Genomic DNA, 19207 nt, shown 5'->3' with positions numbered 1-19207 from the left:
TTGCAGTAAAATTGCCTGGTATGGCGGGGAGAGGTCTGCGTACAATGCATGAGAGCCCAGGCTGCCATCTTATAGATCAAGCTTCCTGCACTCCGGGTGGCAGGGACACACCCATTTCTTCTGTAGCTCACCTTCAAGAGGCCAGTGAATCTGGCTTGTTGCATTTATAAAATAAAAATCCTTGTTTCGGGGATGAGCAGAGCTGTTCGCACTTAACTCTTAGGCTTCCAACCCAAATAAAGTGTCTTTTTTCTTTACTGACAGCACTCAGAAATCAGCCTGTACTTGGACATGAGTCCCAGCCCGTGCTATTGCCACACATTTGCTTGGTACAAGACCAGCATCCGGTGTTTGTTTCAGGCTGGTAGAACATATGTTTGCTGCAGCCTTGGAGCAAATAAACAGCCTCAGCCCAGTTCCTCCCCTACCTTCCTGAGCATCTTCTTGCTAGAAGCATCCTCCAGGTCTTTGGACTTGTAGTAGTGAGGAGCCACTTCCAGGAGCCAGCCACTGTCAATTTCAATGATCTGTGTAGGGTAAAAATACAAAAAGCATTTTTAAATAGGCTTGCACTGAAAGAAAAAAGTGAGGATAGGGTGCCTTAGAGTGAGGACATGTGTACAATTGCCCTCTCTTAGACTTGGACATGTCTATATGTGCACATTAGGCCAGTGGTTCCCAATAAATGCCCAGTATTGTTTTTATTGTTAAGAATGACAAGGGAAAGATAAGTACTCTGAACAGAAATAGCATAAATAGTAACCGGCACCAATTTCCAGCACTCAAACAGTAACTGCCTTACCTAAGAAAAGGCAACACTGAATATTACACCAGGCCTTAAGACACCAGTATGCCTCCTATTAGGAAGACGGAACAAGCCAGACTGCTATAGAGCCTTACCCAAACTACACACCAGAATAGCTCACCTCAGTCACTTGTGCAGACCCTCACCTAACCAAGAATAAGGAGGCCATAAAGTAGAACCAGAAGCACGCAGACAAAAACTGAATTGAAAACTGCAACAAGCCAGAGTCTCTGTATGCAGTGCAACAAAGGAAAAAGAGAAACATCACCAGTCCTAAAATAATCAAGAAATAGAAAAAGCAAAGCAGTAAAACCATACTAACAAAAAGAACAGCTGTTTATTTCAAATGGACTATCCAATCATATTAAACATTTCGAGATACCAATAAAATATTTCAAGACACAATAAGGATAAATAAATGCTTTGCTCTGGGTACCTGGGAATATTTGATATCCAGGTGCTCTGAGATTGTTTTGAATTAGTAGGAGGGATGGTTTGCTTGCAACTTTCTCCTCTGTCACAACAAGCTCTCAATCACACACATACTCTCTCGCTTACATAGGCTCTTATTCACACATGTTCTCTTTTCCTTACACCAGGCTCTTATGTATATACGAGCCTGGTGTAAGGCTCGTATATACACACCAGATCTCAAACATACTCACTCTCCCTCCACAGAACTAGCAGCAGGAGCCTCCTACACTTTCAGCCCTTGCGACCGAGAAAGGAGTCCCATTGTCCACAGGGGCTGAAACCGCTCTTGTTCCATGCCACACTTTTCAGGCTGATGCTGCCTGCACTAGCATGGCTTCTTCCCGCATGCGTGGCCACGGGGAGGGGGGCGGGAAGAAGAGACCACGTTGGTGCCACTGACTCATTCTGCCTAGGCTATCAGCATTTTAAGCCCAGGTGGAGGACCTATTTCACTGGGGCAGGGGGGAGCAGCTCGGCCAGTGGGGTACCGGGAAGTGTGGCAACACAGCTGCATGTGCTTGGCGCCACGCTGGTGGAGAACCGCTGCATTTAGGCGATGTGTGGCTACACTGAGAAGTGTGATTTGCACAATTGCAGTTTGGTCAAATGTATCTGGTTAGTGCTGAAAAATCTCCACTGACCAGCTTTGCCAGGAGATCCTCCTATTACAATCTGACTGACACTCAAGAGTTCGGAATCCATACATTTACAGGAAGACTGATCTCTCTCCAGATCCTTCTTCAGAGCCACAGAGAAGTTCAACCCCACCTAAGGCCATATCATACCCTACAGAAAATGGCAGAAAACATTTAATTCAAGATACTCTGTCTAGGGCAGCAGCAATAGCTCCAGCCTCCAGAAGACTAGCATAGTTGACAGCTTCTAAACTGTGCTAGGACATACATGATAGAACTGCAGACACCCCCCCATTGCTGGCGGGGGAAACTTGTTTGGAGAAAAGATCAGAGAAACTGGATATTGAAGAATACTGCACTGCTATGCAAATCTTAACATCCGAGACTTCTGTGCAACCATTTCAGAGAAAATATATAAAAACGGTCCTCTAGCTTCTATTCAAGGAGGGGATATTCTTCTCAGTACTACAAATGCCATGTTCACAAGCAGCTTAACCAGCTTGCTCCTGAAGCAGAATCCAACCTCAACCGAAGCGAGTGCGCTAGCTCTTCCAAAACCAACAGGATTTTTGACAAAACTGTTACCATCTCTTCCCATAGGGAGAAGGATCAGTTTTTTCCCAAATGGTGTAGGATGACGACAGACAAGTGGTCTTATCAATAAGCTACTGGGGCGCGAGTTTCTAAATTTTCAGTTCCATCCTCCATTATATGTCAAAGGAACGACAGAGCTGCTGCTGCAAATAGAAAGATTTTCTACATGCACTTGCATAGAATGTGTTTCAAAAAGTAAACATTTTATTCTAAATATTTCTTCATTCCCAAAATGACAGGATGTTCTGGATCCAAGAGAATTAAAATGTTCATCCTAAGGAAGAAATTCAAAATTTGCTCTCTGCGAAACATCCTTGCTTAGGAAAGAACAAGCGGCTAACCACCATAGATTTCAAGGATGCTTATCTCCACCTACCTATTCACAAGAAATACCTTCCTTTCAGTCTTGAAGCTGCACAAAGGCTGTTAACAAAATGCTTAGCCGTCATAGCTGCATCTCAGAAAGCACATCAATCTCATCTATCCGTACTGCAACCATTAGCTCCACATCGAGCAGATCTTATTCTTAGTCGAGAAGGGCCACATGCTTTGTTAGGAACATCCGTAAGAAAAATGGGGTGAGAAGCTCAGCACCATCCTGCATAGTACTTAAGAGTTTAATAGGAGTATGGTTGAAAACAAAAATTCAGAGGGCATTCCTACCAGACAAAAGAAGTCTTTAACAGCTGACAAAGTAGCCACGCACCTGGTACCAGCACATGTTTTCATGAGGATGCCGGGTCATGTGGAAGCCACAATCTGTTATACCGTCAGCAAGATTACACATGAACCAAGCTCAGCAGCGCCACCACCTTCACCCTTTAGCTCAGTCTGACTGCTTCGTTAACATAGTGGATGATTCCGTTAAATCTGCTAAGCCGTCTCACTTGTTTTCTCCTCCCTCAGTTCAACATTTATGTATAACTTATATACCAAGGTTCAATTAACAGAATTAATTATCACTTCAAAACAGATGCATATGGAGGCCAGGTCACTAATGCTTGTAGTTAACCTACTCTGGGAGCTGGTGTTATAACCACCAGGAACTGAAATGGCTTCCACATTAGCCATTTATGTTCTGTTCCTAAAGGTTAAAAAGGAAGGCTCTGGGTGGCCAAGATGGCCGCCGCATAGCAGCACGTAAACTGGGTAGCTCCTGAGTTGCTCACTTTTTTTTTTTTGTAAATTATTATTTTACTGGTGTATATCATGCGTTACATTGCAGAACCACAAAACAATACCATAATAGATAGATAACAGCAAACAGAACAAGCTCTAGGATCAAATAAATGTGGTACAGAATTATACATAGTAGGACATATGACATTCAAAAAATGTAGAAATGCCTTGTATGTATAGTCAATATATGAAAATAAAAGATGTTTTGGATCCTGTACTAGTGCTGATACTTTGAAATCAACAAGTAACCAAACAACTGTGTTTGTACTATTATGTGGTTCCATTTCCTACTGCGTGTGGTAACCTTCCCTATCATCCCTTCCCACCCCCCCCCCAATCCCTCAAATTCTATCCGCAGATAGTCTCCTCTCTCCTCTGCTGTAGTAGCAGATCTGGAGTAGCTATAGAGCAGTAATACAACAGTAAGGCAGGCAGCATTAGTGCGGTACTGCAACTGTAAATCAACCAGCATGGTGACTTGTAAGTGAAGTCCCACAAAGTCCACTTTTAGTTATCTCCCTGAGCTTTTTCTTCAGCAATAAAGCCACAAACAAAGCAAAAAGCTAAGATTCGTGATCTTACCTAGACGCCAACCAAAGCCGCTATGCAACCCAGAATCTAAGACGCCTTCGGCAGATCCATGCTACCATTGCCGGTGGGAGGGGCTGCAGGAGAAGCTGGCGGGGAGCAGCTGCGAGACTCCGGGCCAGCAGAAACCTCCTTCAGCCCCGGACAACCAACAAGTTTGCAGGTACCTAGCAGCTCCCAAAAAGTATCTATTTTTTGTTAGCTTTCTTTAGTCTACCTGGCTCATAATGCATTTGTATTATGGACTTTTCCTTCTCCAAGAAGAGTGAGAGGAGACCGTGGAGCATAAGGTAAAAGACAGCAATGGCTCAAAGTGAGGAAAGAGCACTGACCTGCCGCATAAACTCCTTGGTTGTGAAGACCAGCTCATGGTAGATGAGCCAGCGTGGCTGCTCCTCGAACAGGCAGGCGTGGGGGTGCACGTACACAGTCTGTTGGTGCTTCACAGTCTTGTACCCTCCCCGAGTCAGCCGTGAAGTGTGGTAGAAGTAGCCTGCTGTAATGGCCTGTAGAGGAAGAAGGAACAGAGAGATCAGAGGCTGAGGGGGATCAAGCCCTAGGTGTGATATAGTGCATAAGTGCAATGCCACATTGTGGGATGTGTCTCTGATGGGAACTTTCCTCAAATGTTCATGCTTTAAGAAGCTGGTTAGTCTATAAGGGGCCATTGATTCCTGTCATTTTTGCTGAAGATCTTTTACCACAATGTTTGGGATCATGGGTCCATATAAGAAGAACCACCTCTGTAGTAGGGACCTCAAGGAGCATCTTTCCTCTAATACCAATACCCAAATCTGCAGCTCTCTTGTGGTGTACCACATGACTCCATCCTATCACCTATGTTATTTGACATCTTCTCCCCCTATGTCATCTACTCTCAAGTCTTAAGGTCACACACTTCATATACGCAGACGATGTTCAGATTCTGCTGCCAATCACTGACTCCATCTCCAGCACCATCAACTTCTGGAACAATTGTCTACAGTCCATAAACTCACTCCTATCTAGCCTTAACATGTCAAAAACAGAACTTTTGCTTATCACTCCAGATGAGAACCTTCAGCCTACCAACAACCTAACCACCAATGATCAATTCCACTCAAGTAAGAGACCTTGGGGTCACCTTAGACAAAAGGCTGAACCTCAAAGAATTTGTCAAGAACACAACAAAAGAATGCTATTATAAACTACATATTCTGAAAAAGCTGAAACCTCTCCTGCATTTTCAGGACTTCAGAACAGTCCTCCAAACAATACTATTTTCCAAAATAGATTACTGCAACTCTCTGCTTATAGACCTTCCAACCATAACCACAAACCTCTACAAATGTTGCAGAACTCCGCCGCAAGGATTCTTACTAACACCAGCAGAAGTGAACACATAACACCCATACTAAAACACTTACACTGGCTCCCCATCAGATCCAGAATCATTTTCAAAGTGCTAACTATAACACACAAGAACATCCATTCACAAACGGCGCTAGATCTAAGCCTTCCACTTCGCCTACACGAGTCTTCAAGACCAATCAGAAACAGATACTTAGGCACCTTACACGTACCTTCAGCCAAGTCCTCACTCAAGAAACGTGCATTCTCGACTACCAGCCCCCTTCATTGGAATGCCCTCCCCACGGACATTCGCCTTGAAACGTGTACTCGAACATTCAAAAAGAAACTCAAGACCTGGCTCTTTACAAAAGCCTACACTTAAAGGTCTAGCTCAGAACCACGTCCCAGAACTTGAATCATTCTCGCTTTTATAATCATATCAAACAACTCCTAATTTTATCCTTGGTCTCAATTCCAAATTAAAAATTTGAGCTTGCTACACCAATACCTCTTAATCCAGATGTAACCTCAGTTTTTGAAGTCTTCACTCCTATAGAAATAACCGCCAGTTCTTATTTACTTAACCCTATTCTGTAGACATAAACTTTTCATGAAGACTAATCTGAAAGCACCTGTATTTATTATAAGAGTTTGTATTTACTATTTATATTTATTATTTAACTATTAACATTGTTCTGTTACCACTTGGTACTATTTCTCTCCTTTACCTCAAACTCTAAGTTCCTACTAAGTTAGCCATGTTATTTATACCCAATCGTTGGATGTAATTGTATATTTGTTAATTGTTCAATCTGTTTGATGTAATTTTCTGTTCCTTGTTCTGTGTAAACCAAAGTGGTATGCACCAGTGCATGAACTCCGGTATATAAAAGCCTTTAAATAAATAAATAAATAAAATCAACATGGCTCCCCGCACCCCTTGACAAACTCAAATCATCAAATGCCGTACTGCTACAATTCCATTCAGCACAAACCCAAACTTAACCATTGCCAAAGTCATCCACTGCATAACAAACATTGTCAGCTGCTTACAAGGAAACAAATGTTAAGTAAAAAAAAAAAAAAAAAAGAGACAGATGCTATGGACTGAGACAACACTAATCCTCAGCTCCCAAGTTCAAGTCTAGACTTTATTCTAGACTCAACTTCCCAGCAGTATCCAAAACATGTTTCTGCCACCTCCTGGATGAGAATGCCTTTGTGACTGTTATCTGAGACTATTGTAATAACCTCTATGCTGGAATCCCAATGCTGCAGGCTGCATGATAAACATGAAAATTTAACCACATAACCCCCATTCTAAAAACCCTGCAAACACTAAATTCAAATTCCTAATCCTAGCCAATAAGAACACTGAAAGACCTGACACCAACCTACCTCTCACCCATCTGCAACCATAAACTCAGGCATTCCTAGTGCTGCCTCCACCCAAACCTATCAGCCTCATGGGCACCAGGAAAAAACCTCTGCAGGCTCAGTCCTAACACTGTGGAACTGGCTACTGCCCAAGATCAGCCAATGACAAACCTAAGTACTTTGCACACAGGCCTTAACCTGTCTTGCACTACGTGGACCTGGACTTTTTTAAATTGTTTATAGATTGACATGAACCCCATGAAAAACTGTGTAATATACATACATATACTCACACTATCACATCACTATAAATATCTAAACCATACTGCACTATTTGTACAGTGTTCCTCACTTGGATAAAGTTATTAACCACTGTAGCCTTCTATACCAACTGTAAATCCCCTTAACAAGTATGTTACAACGTCTGCCCTCCTGTGACAGATTTCAGAAGCCATGGAATAAGCACAGAGGATCCCTAGTGGCAAGAGAATGGTAACAAAGCACTGAGCTTCTTGGAAGGCATGGGGTAACCTGAACAGAGTGGGGATGGCGACATTAAAAAGGGTCCAATCAATTAACAAAAGTCCCAACAACAAACATATTCCAGAGACCCACACAGTCATAAACTCACAAAAACAAAAGCGGGCATCTGGTCATATGACTTGATCTTTTATAAACTCATACTTTATGTAAAAAACTTTTTATGCAGACATTGATATGGGACCGACAACCCTAAGCTCTTCAATTTTATAAAAAAGAGCCAATTCAGGAGGAGAGTCCACTTTTCTTTATTTAATTCTATATATATATTTTTGTTTATATTTGAGAGTTTTAATAAATACATACAACATTGTAATGAGATCAAGGTGGTTTATAATAGTATTTTTTACATGGAGAGCAGGTGTGGGGATACCTTCTAGGATGAAGGTTGGGAGGGGGAAGGGAAACGTTCAATTTTTTTTACAATACTTGCCGACATAAATGAGAGACTATATTTTTAAACGTTATTTTGTATTTCTTCAAAAATATTTAGAAATCACCAAAAACAATGCAGCACATTCACAGAACAAACATTCCTTTTCAAATGAGCATCAAAGTATTTCAGCACTTATCTTGTCATCAAACGTCCGATCGAACCTCTACACGATATCATGGTTCAAATGTCTGTCTGCCGGGGGGGACCGAACCCAAACATTGTTACCTTGCCCAGCACCAGGTCCACATCTTCACGCCACGAAGACCGATCTTAAAATGGTGTCTGCAACACTGCCCCTTTTATATGGTACTTCAATCAAGCATGGCCCTGGAGAAAATCACCTGACCAGAAAACCCCTTGATTATGTAGGTAGTCTTCAATCAGGAACTATTTCCCCTCCATTATTTGTTATTCGTATAGCTGCTAGTCTTCAATCAGGTAGTACTATAGACTCAACGTCTCGCATCTCAGTTCTCCATCAGGTCCTCTTCAGGCTATGACGACATTCACCCTTCCTCCCCTGGGGTACCATCACATGAATGAGGCTGTTTCCACTTCTGGAAAACGAAATTGTGGAAATCTGAGTAGCCTACACCCCCCTCCTCCCCAGAGAAGAAACTCATACAGGCACAAACAAGGCAGGTTTTTGGTCCATTTTATCCAAAACTATTTCCCAGGTAAGGACTTATAGTATTCAACAAAGGCCACAAGGTGTCACCCTGATTTTGGGTTTCTAGCAGGGGCTGTTAAAACAGGAGCTTCCGGGGAGCATCTGAGCCATCGCTTGCCAGCACCGACCGTCCAGCTCTGGCCTGGGAAAAGAAGCCCCCAGGACAGATTTTGCCTTCCCCGTGTGCGATATTTCCCGCTCACCCTCTCTCACTCACATCGCATCCCTCGGTCATTCATTCATTCATTTGTTTATTTAACCGATATCTGGTTCCATGCGAACCCCTCTGTCACAATCAGACCGTGAACACGGAGCAGTGAGAGCAGGCTGGCGGGAAGAGCCGCTTAAAACCCGGGGACCTTTGCACGGTTTGCAAGCTTAAAGCCTGGGGAGGGGGAGGCCGTAAAGCGCAGCTCGTGCCTGCGCCAGAACCTGTGCTTCCCCCCCAGCCTTAGCCCCCATTGTGTTAAGCGGCTTTTCCCACCAGGGTGGCGGCTGCCCTCTTTCGCAGCGCCCGCTCCCAGGCACCGACCGTAAGCTAAAGCTCCGTCATGACAGGCGTCTCCGCCCCTCTCCCGCAGCCTTCACTGAGAGGGCGAGACAGGCAGGGTGGGAGCCTCTCACAGGAGAGCCCTGCTGCAGGCCCCGCCCCTTACTGCTGCTGCGATTGGATGGCACGGGACGAGGAAGCGGGGCACAGCTCTGTGCAGACACTGCTGAGAGCCCTACAGAGAGACAGATCCCGGCCCACGAGAGAAGGTGAGGAGAGGCACGGGCAGAGGTACAGACTGGGGAAAGGGGACATGGAGGGAGGGACAGGGTCACAGGCTCTCACCCTCAGTCCGACCCTCAGATGCAGAAAGCCCTAAAGAGAGAGAGAGAGATCACGACCCAGGGGAGAAGGGGGGGGGGGGGGGGGAGAGGCGCGGACGGAGGGGAGGTGGAGGGAGGGAAGGGTCCCAGGACCTCACCCTCAGTCCGGCCAGGAGCTGCAGCTGGCTGGGAAGCTGCTCTCCTCCCTCAGATCCCTTAGTAGCTTGGAAGGGGCTTAAACAAAAACATAGAATGTACTGCAGTGACCCCCCCCCTTCTCTGCCCAGGCCTGTACCCCCTTCCTGCTCCAAACCCAGTCTCCACTCCCCCCCGCCCCCCCCACCTATAATGTCCCTGCTCCAATCAGCAGTGCCGGCAGCATGATTGGGCATGGGGAGAGGGGGCAGTACCTCCTTGGATGACAGGACTTGGCGGCTGAGCCTGCAGCCACATAGGGGCTAAGGCAGGGCTTCCCAAACGTTTAGCCAATGTGACCCCATTTTAGTACTTGAAAATTCACTTGACCCCAGAGGACAACCAAGCCTAATTAGCGAGGGTGTAGTTCACCTCCAACAATCCCTCCACTCACCAATCCTGCACTCCAACTGGTCCCCTCTCTCAACTTCCATCCCCCTCCAAACCTCTGCCTCTCCAGCTGATCCCCTCTTACATCTCCCAGTCCTCTCCCCTTCCCAGCCTAGCTGCTCGCTCACCCACTCCAGCTTTTTACATCCTCCCCACTGAACTTCTCTCACCTCCAAGCCATTTTTATAATCATCTGTCATCCCCTTCCTCTCTCTTTTCTCATTTCCCTCCCCAGCTGATACTCTCACCCCTAGCATTCACTTTTCTCACCTTCCACAGCCAATCCCTCTCCCACTGAGCCAACCCTCAGACCCTTCCTGTGTCTGACCCCTCCTTTCAAACAGCCCCCATCCAAACATCACCTTAACTAGCATCAGCAGCAGCATTTTCCTTTGAGCCTCAGGCGATAAGTGGATGAAAGCTAGAGGGAAGAGAGGGCAGGCTGATGGCAGGGGCAACTTTTTTTGGGTACTTGCCAGGTTCTTATGGCCTGGATTGGCCACTGTTGGAAACAGGTTGCTAGGCTTGATGGACCCTTGGTCCGACCCAGTATGGCATTTTCTTACATTCTTATTTTTCTCTTAGGTAAGCGCAGCGATGGGAGAGGATAGAGAACACGTGACAACCTGCACAGACCTGTGCACACTCTGCCCACTCTTCCCCATGGCTGGTCCAATGCCTGATGTTGATCCTGCAACTGGCAGCAGCATTGGTAATGAAAGTCAGCACAGGATCTTTGAGCCAGTAAATGTTCACAGGCCCTGCAGTGGCCCCAGTCCCTCCTCAAGTGAGGGCGGGAGCATGAGAGAGAGACTGGTCAGGAAGATGACTGGTGTGAGAGAGAGACTGAGACTGGTCGTGGGGTCTAATTGGGAGGGCGGGGGGGTTGTGACTGGTTGTGGGCGCTAAGGAAGAGGACTGTGAGGACAGAGCTTCAGCAGCCCTTGCTGCTTCTGGTGAGTGCTATTGGCCTGGAAGGAAAAGGAGTAGGAGAGTTGCTGGAGAGGGTAAGTAAAGGGGGCTTTTTAAATTTATTTTTCTTGATTGACTGCCATTTTAATTATTGGATATTATCCGATGACTGCTTTTTGGAAATATTTTATTAATATTTGGACATGTTTTAATAATTTTTATGAGTGTTTAATTGAATATTATTCTGTTCAGCAGCTGTTTTGTAACATTTTTAGTATAGCTTTACAGTTATTTCTGTGTGGGGCTCTATAGCAGCTTGGCTTATTCTGTTTTCCCAATAGGAAATGTATTAGTGTTTAGTGCCTGGTTTAATAGTTGTGTTTCATAGACAGGATTGTTACTGTTTGAGTGTGTTCCATAATACAGGTGTAACTTTGTGCGGGTTAGTTTCTGTGCATTATTGCAGATCCTGGGACTGTGTTAGGTGCTCTATTTCTCTTTCCATTTCTCCAGGTTCGCACTGCATGCAGAGCGGCTTTTTTGGTTTTCCATTTCAGTTTCTGTCTCCATATTTATAATTTGTGGTATTTCTGTACTTGGTGAAGGTCAGTTCTGGGTGTGTGACCGAGGTGAGATATTTAACTAGCATGTAGGCATTTGTATCAATCTTTTTATTTTTTATTTATTTATTTGTGTTTTTCTATACCGGCATTCACGGAAGTTCGTATCATGTCGGTTTACATAAAACAAGGGATGAGCAATACAATATAACGTACATAGCTAAAACGTAAGAGTATACATTACAAAAGTATAACAAGTGCATAGAAGAAAAAGTTACAATAAACAGGGGTTATTCTAACTGGGATTAGAGTTAGAGGAGAGATAAAAAGTTTAACAAGAAGTAAAACCTTGTAGTGATTGGTTGGTATTGTCTGTTTCAGTTTAATAGAAGATGCTCAGTGTTGCTGCATTTGATGGAAGTGAATCATTAAGGGTCCGGAAATGCTTTCATGAACAGCCATGTTTTAAGTCTCTTCCTGAAGGTTGGAAGACATGGTTCCTGTCGTAATTCTAAGGGGATTGAGTTCCATAGTGGGGGACCTGCTGTGGAGAAGGCCCGATCTCTCAATGTTATATGTTGGGTAGTAATGTTGTGAGGTACCTGTAGATATTCTCTATATGCTTCTCTGATGGGTCTGTTGGAGGAGTGTTTTTTGAGAGCTATTTGTAGATGGAGTGGAGCCAGTCCATGGATATTTTTGTAGATTGTGGTGAGGGACTTATGAATTATTCTGTAGTGGATTGGTAACCAGTGAAGGTCTTTCAGGACTGGTGTAATGTGATCTCTTCTCCTTTTGTTTGTTAGAATTCTTGCTGCCGTGTTCTGTATCATTTGGAGAGGTTTAGTGTGGGATGATGGGAGGCCTAGTAGGATAGAGTTGCAGTAATCAATTTTCGCAAATATTATTGCTTGGAGCACTGTTCTATAATCATGGAAATGAAATAGGGGTTTTATTCTTTTTAATACGTGCAGTTTGTGGAAGCAGTCTTTAAAAATTTAGCCGGTTGTGTTTTCTCAATAGGACGTGCATTAGTGGTAAATTACTGTCTTTTCATAAGGAAGGCTATTTTGGCTGGTAGTAAAAGGAGTTTGTTTTGCTTTTACTGAGATGTCATCAGAACCAGAATATCTTTTTTGTATGGCGAGTTGTACAGGGTAATGCCCTAGATCTGCTCTGCATTCATTGTTGGGGGTCAGGGAGGTTCCTGTGGATGCAGAGTGCAGGTTTACATTTAGCCCCGGGAGGGTCACATGGTCAGTGTGTCACGCATGTGAGAACCATCTGTCAGGTGTGTCCCGGCTGAAAAAACCACTGCTCTAGATGGTGCCTTAGGCCTGCTCGACTGCAGACTGTGCATGGATCTGGGTCTGAAAGACGTTGGAGAGGGTGCGGGGAGGAAGGCACCGGGGGACGTGTGTGATGCTGTTGTATGGGGATCTCTCCCTTTTGGTCATAAAGACTGCGAGGAACTCTGGTTTCCTATGGGAATCTAACTTTTTGCTTTTTAATGTGGCGATCGAGGAGGCTCCTGCACAGGTCAAGCACTTCATTTCTCAAATTCTTAAGGCTGCGAGATGCTCGGTTCCGGCCGAATGGAAGAAGATCGCCGGTCCAGCAATGTCACAGGCCTGCAGCCGTCCGGATGAGATGCACAGGGGATGGAGCAGGTCAGGGCAATACGGAGAAACGGGCTGGATCCTTTACAGATATAGGGAAGCCCTAGGAGACGTGGAAATCCGAGCATTCTCCGGGGCGGGGGAATAATGTAAGGGCTGGGGATATTGTTCTGTACTTTGTATTGGCTGTTGATTGGTGCTGATTGAATTACGATGGATACAGGCGTTGTGCACTTGCTGTTTTCCTGATAAAAAAAATTATCGTAATAAAAATCACATCGAAGTGTGTTTAAATAAAACAGAGGCTGAATGTGAACTGTGAGACCTGTGGTTTATAAGTGGCTCTCTCTGAGCTCCGAGCCACGGGTGAATCTTGGGAGGCTGAGGGTGCTCTTGGTAAAGATATCTTTTCGGAGGTGGTTGGGGGGACGGTGTTTCTACTGCTTGAAATCTCAAATATAAGTTCCGAAAAGTACCTGGTGTGAAAGCCTCGCTGACCCAAGGGTTGGGAGCCGGGCTAGTATCCTTGAGGTTGTGGGTTCGAAGCCCACCAGCTCGGTAACGTTGAGGTTGTGGGTTCGAAGCCCCACCAGCTCAGTAACGTTGAGGTTGTGGGTTCGAAGCCCCACCAGCTCCGAAACACCGTGGGTTGTAGCATTCTCTCCGCGACAGAGGATGTTACTGAGCCTCTGTCGAGGAGAGGATGCTACACCAGCTCAGTAACCTTGAGGGCCAGCTCCGTAACACCGTGGGTTGTAGCATCCTCTCCAGTCAGAAAGAGGTAGTTTTGATGAAATTTTGGACCATTTTTCCTAGTAAAAAGTAGTAAAACCCCCAGTCTGCTGGTGGCTCTTTCTTGTTATTAATTAAGGCTCTTTCTCATTAGAGGTATTCACCGGAATATGCTTGGAACACAGGTCTAACTGACCCCCTCCTCCCCATCCACCCGCACCACTCACCTACACTGGCCCCCACCTAGCTTCTGGCTAAGCTAGACTCGAACCCGCGCCCTCGTATATTCGAGTAAATCCCTGTAACGGAGCCGTGAGACAAAGCTGCTGAGCCACCAGTCAGCTGGGTACAGACTCTCCCGGGGATTAACCCCCTTATTCTTCTCCTAGCACAGGACTCCAGCCTAAGGACCAGCCCTTCACAGCCGGCTCTGCACTCTCAGAGGCTCCGGAGTTTTACCCCCTCTTTCCACCACTCTCTTGTATTACACCCTCCGGTGATTAACAGCTCCTCGCCCGCAATCACAAGAATGAAATGTTCTCTCTTAAAATAAAAGAATCTTTCTAACGCACACAGTGCGCGGTGAAACCTCCTCCCCTATGCAAACAAACATTAAACGTGCAGAGATTATGGGTTTCTAGCAGGGGCTGTTAGACCCGGGCTGCGGGGGAGCTTCTGAGCCATCTCTTGCCGGCACAGACCGTCCAGCACTACCCTGGGAAAGGAAGCCCCGAGGACAGATTTAGCCTTCCCCGTGTGCGATATTTACCGCTCATTCTCTCACACACATCGCATCCCTCGGTCATTCATTCATTTGTTTATTTAACCGATATCTGGTTCCATGCGAACACCTCTGTCACAATCAGACCGTGAACACGGAGCAGTGAGAGCAGGCTGGCGGGAAGAGCCGCTTAAAACCCGGGGACCTTTGCACGGTTTGCAAGCTTAAAGCCTGGGGAGGGGGAGGCCGTAAAGCGCAGCTCATGCCTGGGCCAGAACCCGCGCTTCCCCCCAGCCTTAGCCCCCATTGCTCCTTCCGTGCTAAGCGGTTTTTCCCGCAGGGCGGCCGCTGCCCGCTCTCGGAGCGCACGGCCGAGCTCTCGGTCACCGACCGGAAGCTACAGCTCCGCCATGGTTGTGAGGGCGAGACAGGCAGGGTCGGAGCCTATCACGGGAGAGCCCTGCTGCAGCCCCGCCCCTTCCTGCTGCTGCGAATGGACGGAAGGGGGAGGAGGCGGGGCAGAGCACAGCCCGGTCCCGGCCGTTCTTTCGCAGAGAGCAGGAGATTCAGAGAGCCCCAGAGACGGATCCAGGCCCGGGGGAGAAGGTAGGGAGAGGCGCGGGCAGAGGGGACGTGGAGGGAGGGACCGGGGCCCAGGATCTCACCCTCTGTCCGGCCGCGAGCTGCAAAGAGCCCTACAGAGAGAGATCGCGGCCCAGGGGAGAAGGTGGGGGGAGGAAGGCACCGGGGGACGTGTGTGATGCTGCTGTGTGGGGATCGCTCCCTTATGCAGAGCCCTTCAGCAGCTCATAAAGACTCTGAGGAGCTCTGCTTTCCTATGGGAATCTAACTTTTTGCTGTTTAATGCGGCAATCGAGGAGGCTCCTGCACAGGTCAAGCAGTTCATGTCTCAGGTTCTTAAGGCTGCGAGATGCTCGGATCCGGCCGAATGGAAGAAGATCGCCGCTCCGGCAATGTCGCGGGCCTGCAGCCGTCCGGATGAGATGCACAGGATAGAAAATTTCACGCAATAAGGAAAAACAGACCAGATGCTTTTACAAATCTGTGGAAGTGGAAATCCTAATATTATCAAGGGCGGGAGGGGTAATGAAATAATGGTTGAGGATATTCTATACTTTGTATTTCCTGTTGATTCTAGCTGATTGCATTATGATGCTGTTTTCTAAAGAAAAAAGTTTATTGTAAAAACAAAACAAAAAAAAAACAAACAAATCCAATTGTGTTTAAATAAAACAGAGGCTGAACCGTGGGACTTGTGACTTATAAGTGTCTCCCTCTGAGCTCTGAGCCCTGAGCCACTGGGGGATGTTGGAAAGCTGTAGTGCTCCTGATAAAGTTATCTTTCCGGAGGTGGTTGGGGGAGGCGTTGCTGTTCCTTGAAAAGGTCAAATATAAGTTCCGAAAAGTCATTGGTGTGAAAGCCTCGCTGGCCCAAGGGTTGAGAGCCGGGTTAGTATCGTTGAGGTTGTGGGTTCGAAGCCCCACCAGCTTCGTGACACCGTGAGTTATAGCATCCTCTCCGCGACAGAGGTTGTTACTGATCACAAGGACTAGAAAGGGGTAGTTTTGGTGAAATTTGGGCCATTTTTCCTAGTAAAAAGTAGTAAAACCCCCAGTCTGCTGGTGGCTCTTTCTTGTTATTAATTAAGGCTCTTTCGCATTAGAGGTATTCACCGGAATATGCTTGGAACACAGGTCTAACTGACCCCCTCCTCCCCATCCACCCGCACCGCTTCCCTACACTGGCCCCCACCTAGCTTCTGGCTAAGCTAGACTCGAATCCGCGCCCTCCTATATTCGAGCGAATCCCTGTAACGGAGCCATCGGACAGAGCTGCTGAGCCACCAGTCAGCTGGGTACAGACTCTCCCGGGTTTTTACCCCTTATTCTTCTCCTAGCACAGGACTCCAGCCTAAGGACCAGCCCTTCACAGCCGGCTCTGCACTCTCAGAGGCTCCGGAGTTTTACTCCTCTTTCCACGACTCTCTTGTATTACACCCTCCGGTGATTAACAGCTCCTCGCCCGCAATCACAAGAATGAAATGTTCTCTCTTAAAATAAAAGAATCTTTCTAACGCACACAGTGCGCGGTGAAACCTCCTCGCCTATGGAAACAAACATTAAACGTGGATAGATTACGGGTTCCTAGCAGGGGCTGTGAGACACGGGCTCCGGGGGAGCTTCTGAGCCATCACAGACCTCCAGCAGTGCCCCGGGAAAGGAAGCCCCCAGGACAGATTTTGGCTTCCCCGTGTGCGATATTTACCGCTCACCCTCTCTCACACACATCGCATCCCTCGGTCATTCATTCATTCATTAATTTATTTAACCAATTTCTGGTTCCATACAAACCCCTCAGTCACAGTCAGACCGTGAACACGGAGCAGTGAGAGCAGGCTGGCGGGAAGAGCCGCTTAAACCCCGGAGACGTTTGCAGGACTTGCAAGCTTAAAGCCTGGGGAGGGTGAGGCCGTAAAGCGCAGCTCATGCCTGGGACAGAACCCGCGCTTCCCCACAGCCTTAGCCCCCATTGCTCCTTCGGTGCTAAGCGGCTTTTCCCGGCAGGGTGGCCGCTGCTCGCTTTCGGAGCGCACGGCCGAGCTCTCGGTCACCGACCGGAAGCTACAGCTCCACCATGGTTGTGAGAGGGAGACAAGCAGGGTCGCAGCCTACTCACAGGAGAGCTCTGTTGCTGCAGCCCCGCCCCTTCCTGCTGATGCGATTGGACGGAAGGGGGAGGAGGCGGGGCACAGCACAGCCCGGTCCCGGCCGTTCTTTCGCGGCGAGCAGGAGATTCAGAGAGCCCCAGAGAGGAATCCAGGCCCAGGGGAGAAGGTGCGGAGAGGGAGGGACCGGGTCCCAGGATCTCACCCTCTGTCCGGCCGCGAGCTGCAAAGAGCCCTACAGAGAGAGCGATCGCGGCCCGGGGGAGAAGGTAGGGAGAGGCGCGGGGGGACGTGTGCGATGCTGCTGTGTGGGGATCGCTCCCTTATGCAGAGCCATTCAGCAGCTCATAAAGACTGTGAGGAGCTCTGCTTTCCTATGGGAATCTAACTTTTTGCTGTTTAATGCGGCGATCGAGGAGGCTCCTGCACAGGTCAAGCAGTTCATGTCTCAGGTTCTGAAGGCTGCGAGATGTCCGGTTCCGGCCGAATGGAAGAAGATCGCCGGTCCAGCAATGTCACAGGCCTGCAGCCGTCCGGATGATATGCACAGGGGATGGAGCAGGTCAGGGCAATACGGAGAAACGGGCTGGATCCTTTACAGATATAGGGAAGCCCTAGGAGACGTGGAAATCCGAGCATTGTCCGGGGCGGGATAATAATGTAAGGGCTGGGGATATTGTTCTGTACTTTGTATTGGCTGTTGATTGGTGCTGATTGAATTACGATGGATACAGGCGTTGTGCACTTGCTGTTTTCCTGATAAAAAAAATAAAAAAAAATTATCGTAATAAAAATCACATCGAAGTGTGTTTAAATAAAACAGAGACTGAACGTGAACTGTGAGAACTGTGGTTTATAAGTGGTGCCCTCTGAGCTCTGAGCCACCGTTGGATCTTGGGAGGCTGTGGTGCTCTTGGTAAAGATATCTTTTCGGAGGTGGTTGGGGGGCCGGTGTTTCTACTGCTTGAAATGTCAAATATAAGTTCCGAAAGGTACCTGGTGTGAAAGCCTCGCTGACGCAAAGGTTGGGAGCCGGGCTAGTATCCTTGAGGTTGTGGGTTCGAAGCCCCACCAGCTCCGTAACACCGTGGGTTGCAGCATCCTCTCCGCGACAGGTAGTTTTTGTGAAATTTGGGCCCAAATTTCACAAAAACTACCCCTTTCCCGTCCCAGCGGGTCGGGCTTCGAACCCACAGCCTCTATGTTACTAACCCGGCTCCCAACCCTTGGGCCAGCGAGGATTTCACACCCAGTAACGTTCGAAACTTATATTTCACCTTTTCAAGGAGTAGAAACGCCTCCCCCGACCACATGCGAAAAGATATCATTACCAGGAGCACTACAGCCTCCCAGAATCCAACCGTGGCTCAGGGCTCAAAGGCAGCCGTTTATAGACCACAAGTCCCACGGTTCACATTTACTGTCTGTTTTATTTAAACACACTTCGATGTGATTTTTTTTATTACAATAAACTTTTTTTTTTATCATGAAAACAGCAAGTCCACAATGCCTCCATCAATCAGCAACCACCAACAGCCAATACAAAGTACAGAACAATATCCCCAACCCTTCTTTTATTCCCCCGCCCCGGAGAATGCTAGGATTTCCACTTCTCCTAGGACTTCCCAATAGTTGTAAAGAATCCAGCCTGTTTCTCCGTATTGCCCTGACCTGCTCCATCCCCTGTGCATCTCATCCGGACGGCTGCAGGCCTGTGACATTGCCGGAGCGGCGATCTTCTTCCATTCGGCCGGAACCGAGCATCTCGCAGCCTTCAGAACCTGAGACATGAACTGCTTGACCTGTGCAGGAGCCTCCTCGATTACCGCATTAAAAAGCAAAAATTTGATTCCCATAGGAAAGCAGAGCTCCTCAGTCTTTATGAACTGCTGAATGGCTCTGCATAAGGGAGCGATCCCCACACAGCAGCATCGCACACGTCCCCCGG

General features: G+C 47.3%; 2 long non-coding RNA genes across 2 annotated transcripts; one reads left to right on the top strand and one right to left on the bottom strand.

The window, feature by feature from the left end:
• Positions 1 to 68: 68 nt before the first annotated feature.
• LOC115080688 lies at positions 69 to 8347 on the bottom strand. Its single transcript, XR_003853632.1, has 3 exons — positions 8186 to 8347; positions 4608 to 4781; positions 69 to 527 (listed from the first exon to the last, which is right to left on the bottom strand). It is a non-coding gene; the product is annotated as an uncharacterized LOC115080688 (long non-coding RNA).
• A 2354-nt stretch (positions 8348 to 10701) lies between these two features.
• Positions 10702 to 13369, top strand: LOC115080903. The gene is made up of 2 exons (XR_003853699.1): positions 10702 to 10740; positions 13028 to 13369. It is a non-coding gene; the product is annotated as an uncharacterized LOC115080903 (long non-coding RNA).
• Positions 13370 to 19207: the final 5838 nt, after the last annotated feature.

Source organism: Rhinatrema bivittatum, chromosome 19 (assembly GCF_901001135.1).
Source record: "Rhinatrema bivittatum chromosome 19, aRhiBiv1.1, whole genome shotgun sequence".
Taxonomy (NCBI): domain Eukaryota; kingdom Metazoa; phylum Chordata; class Amphibia; order Gymnophiona; family Rhinatrematidae; genus Rhinatrema; species Rhinatrema bivittatum.
Note: the sequence above shows the minus strand (reverse complement) of the source record. Positions and strands in the feature narration are given on the sequence as shown.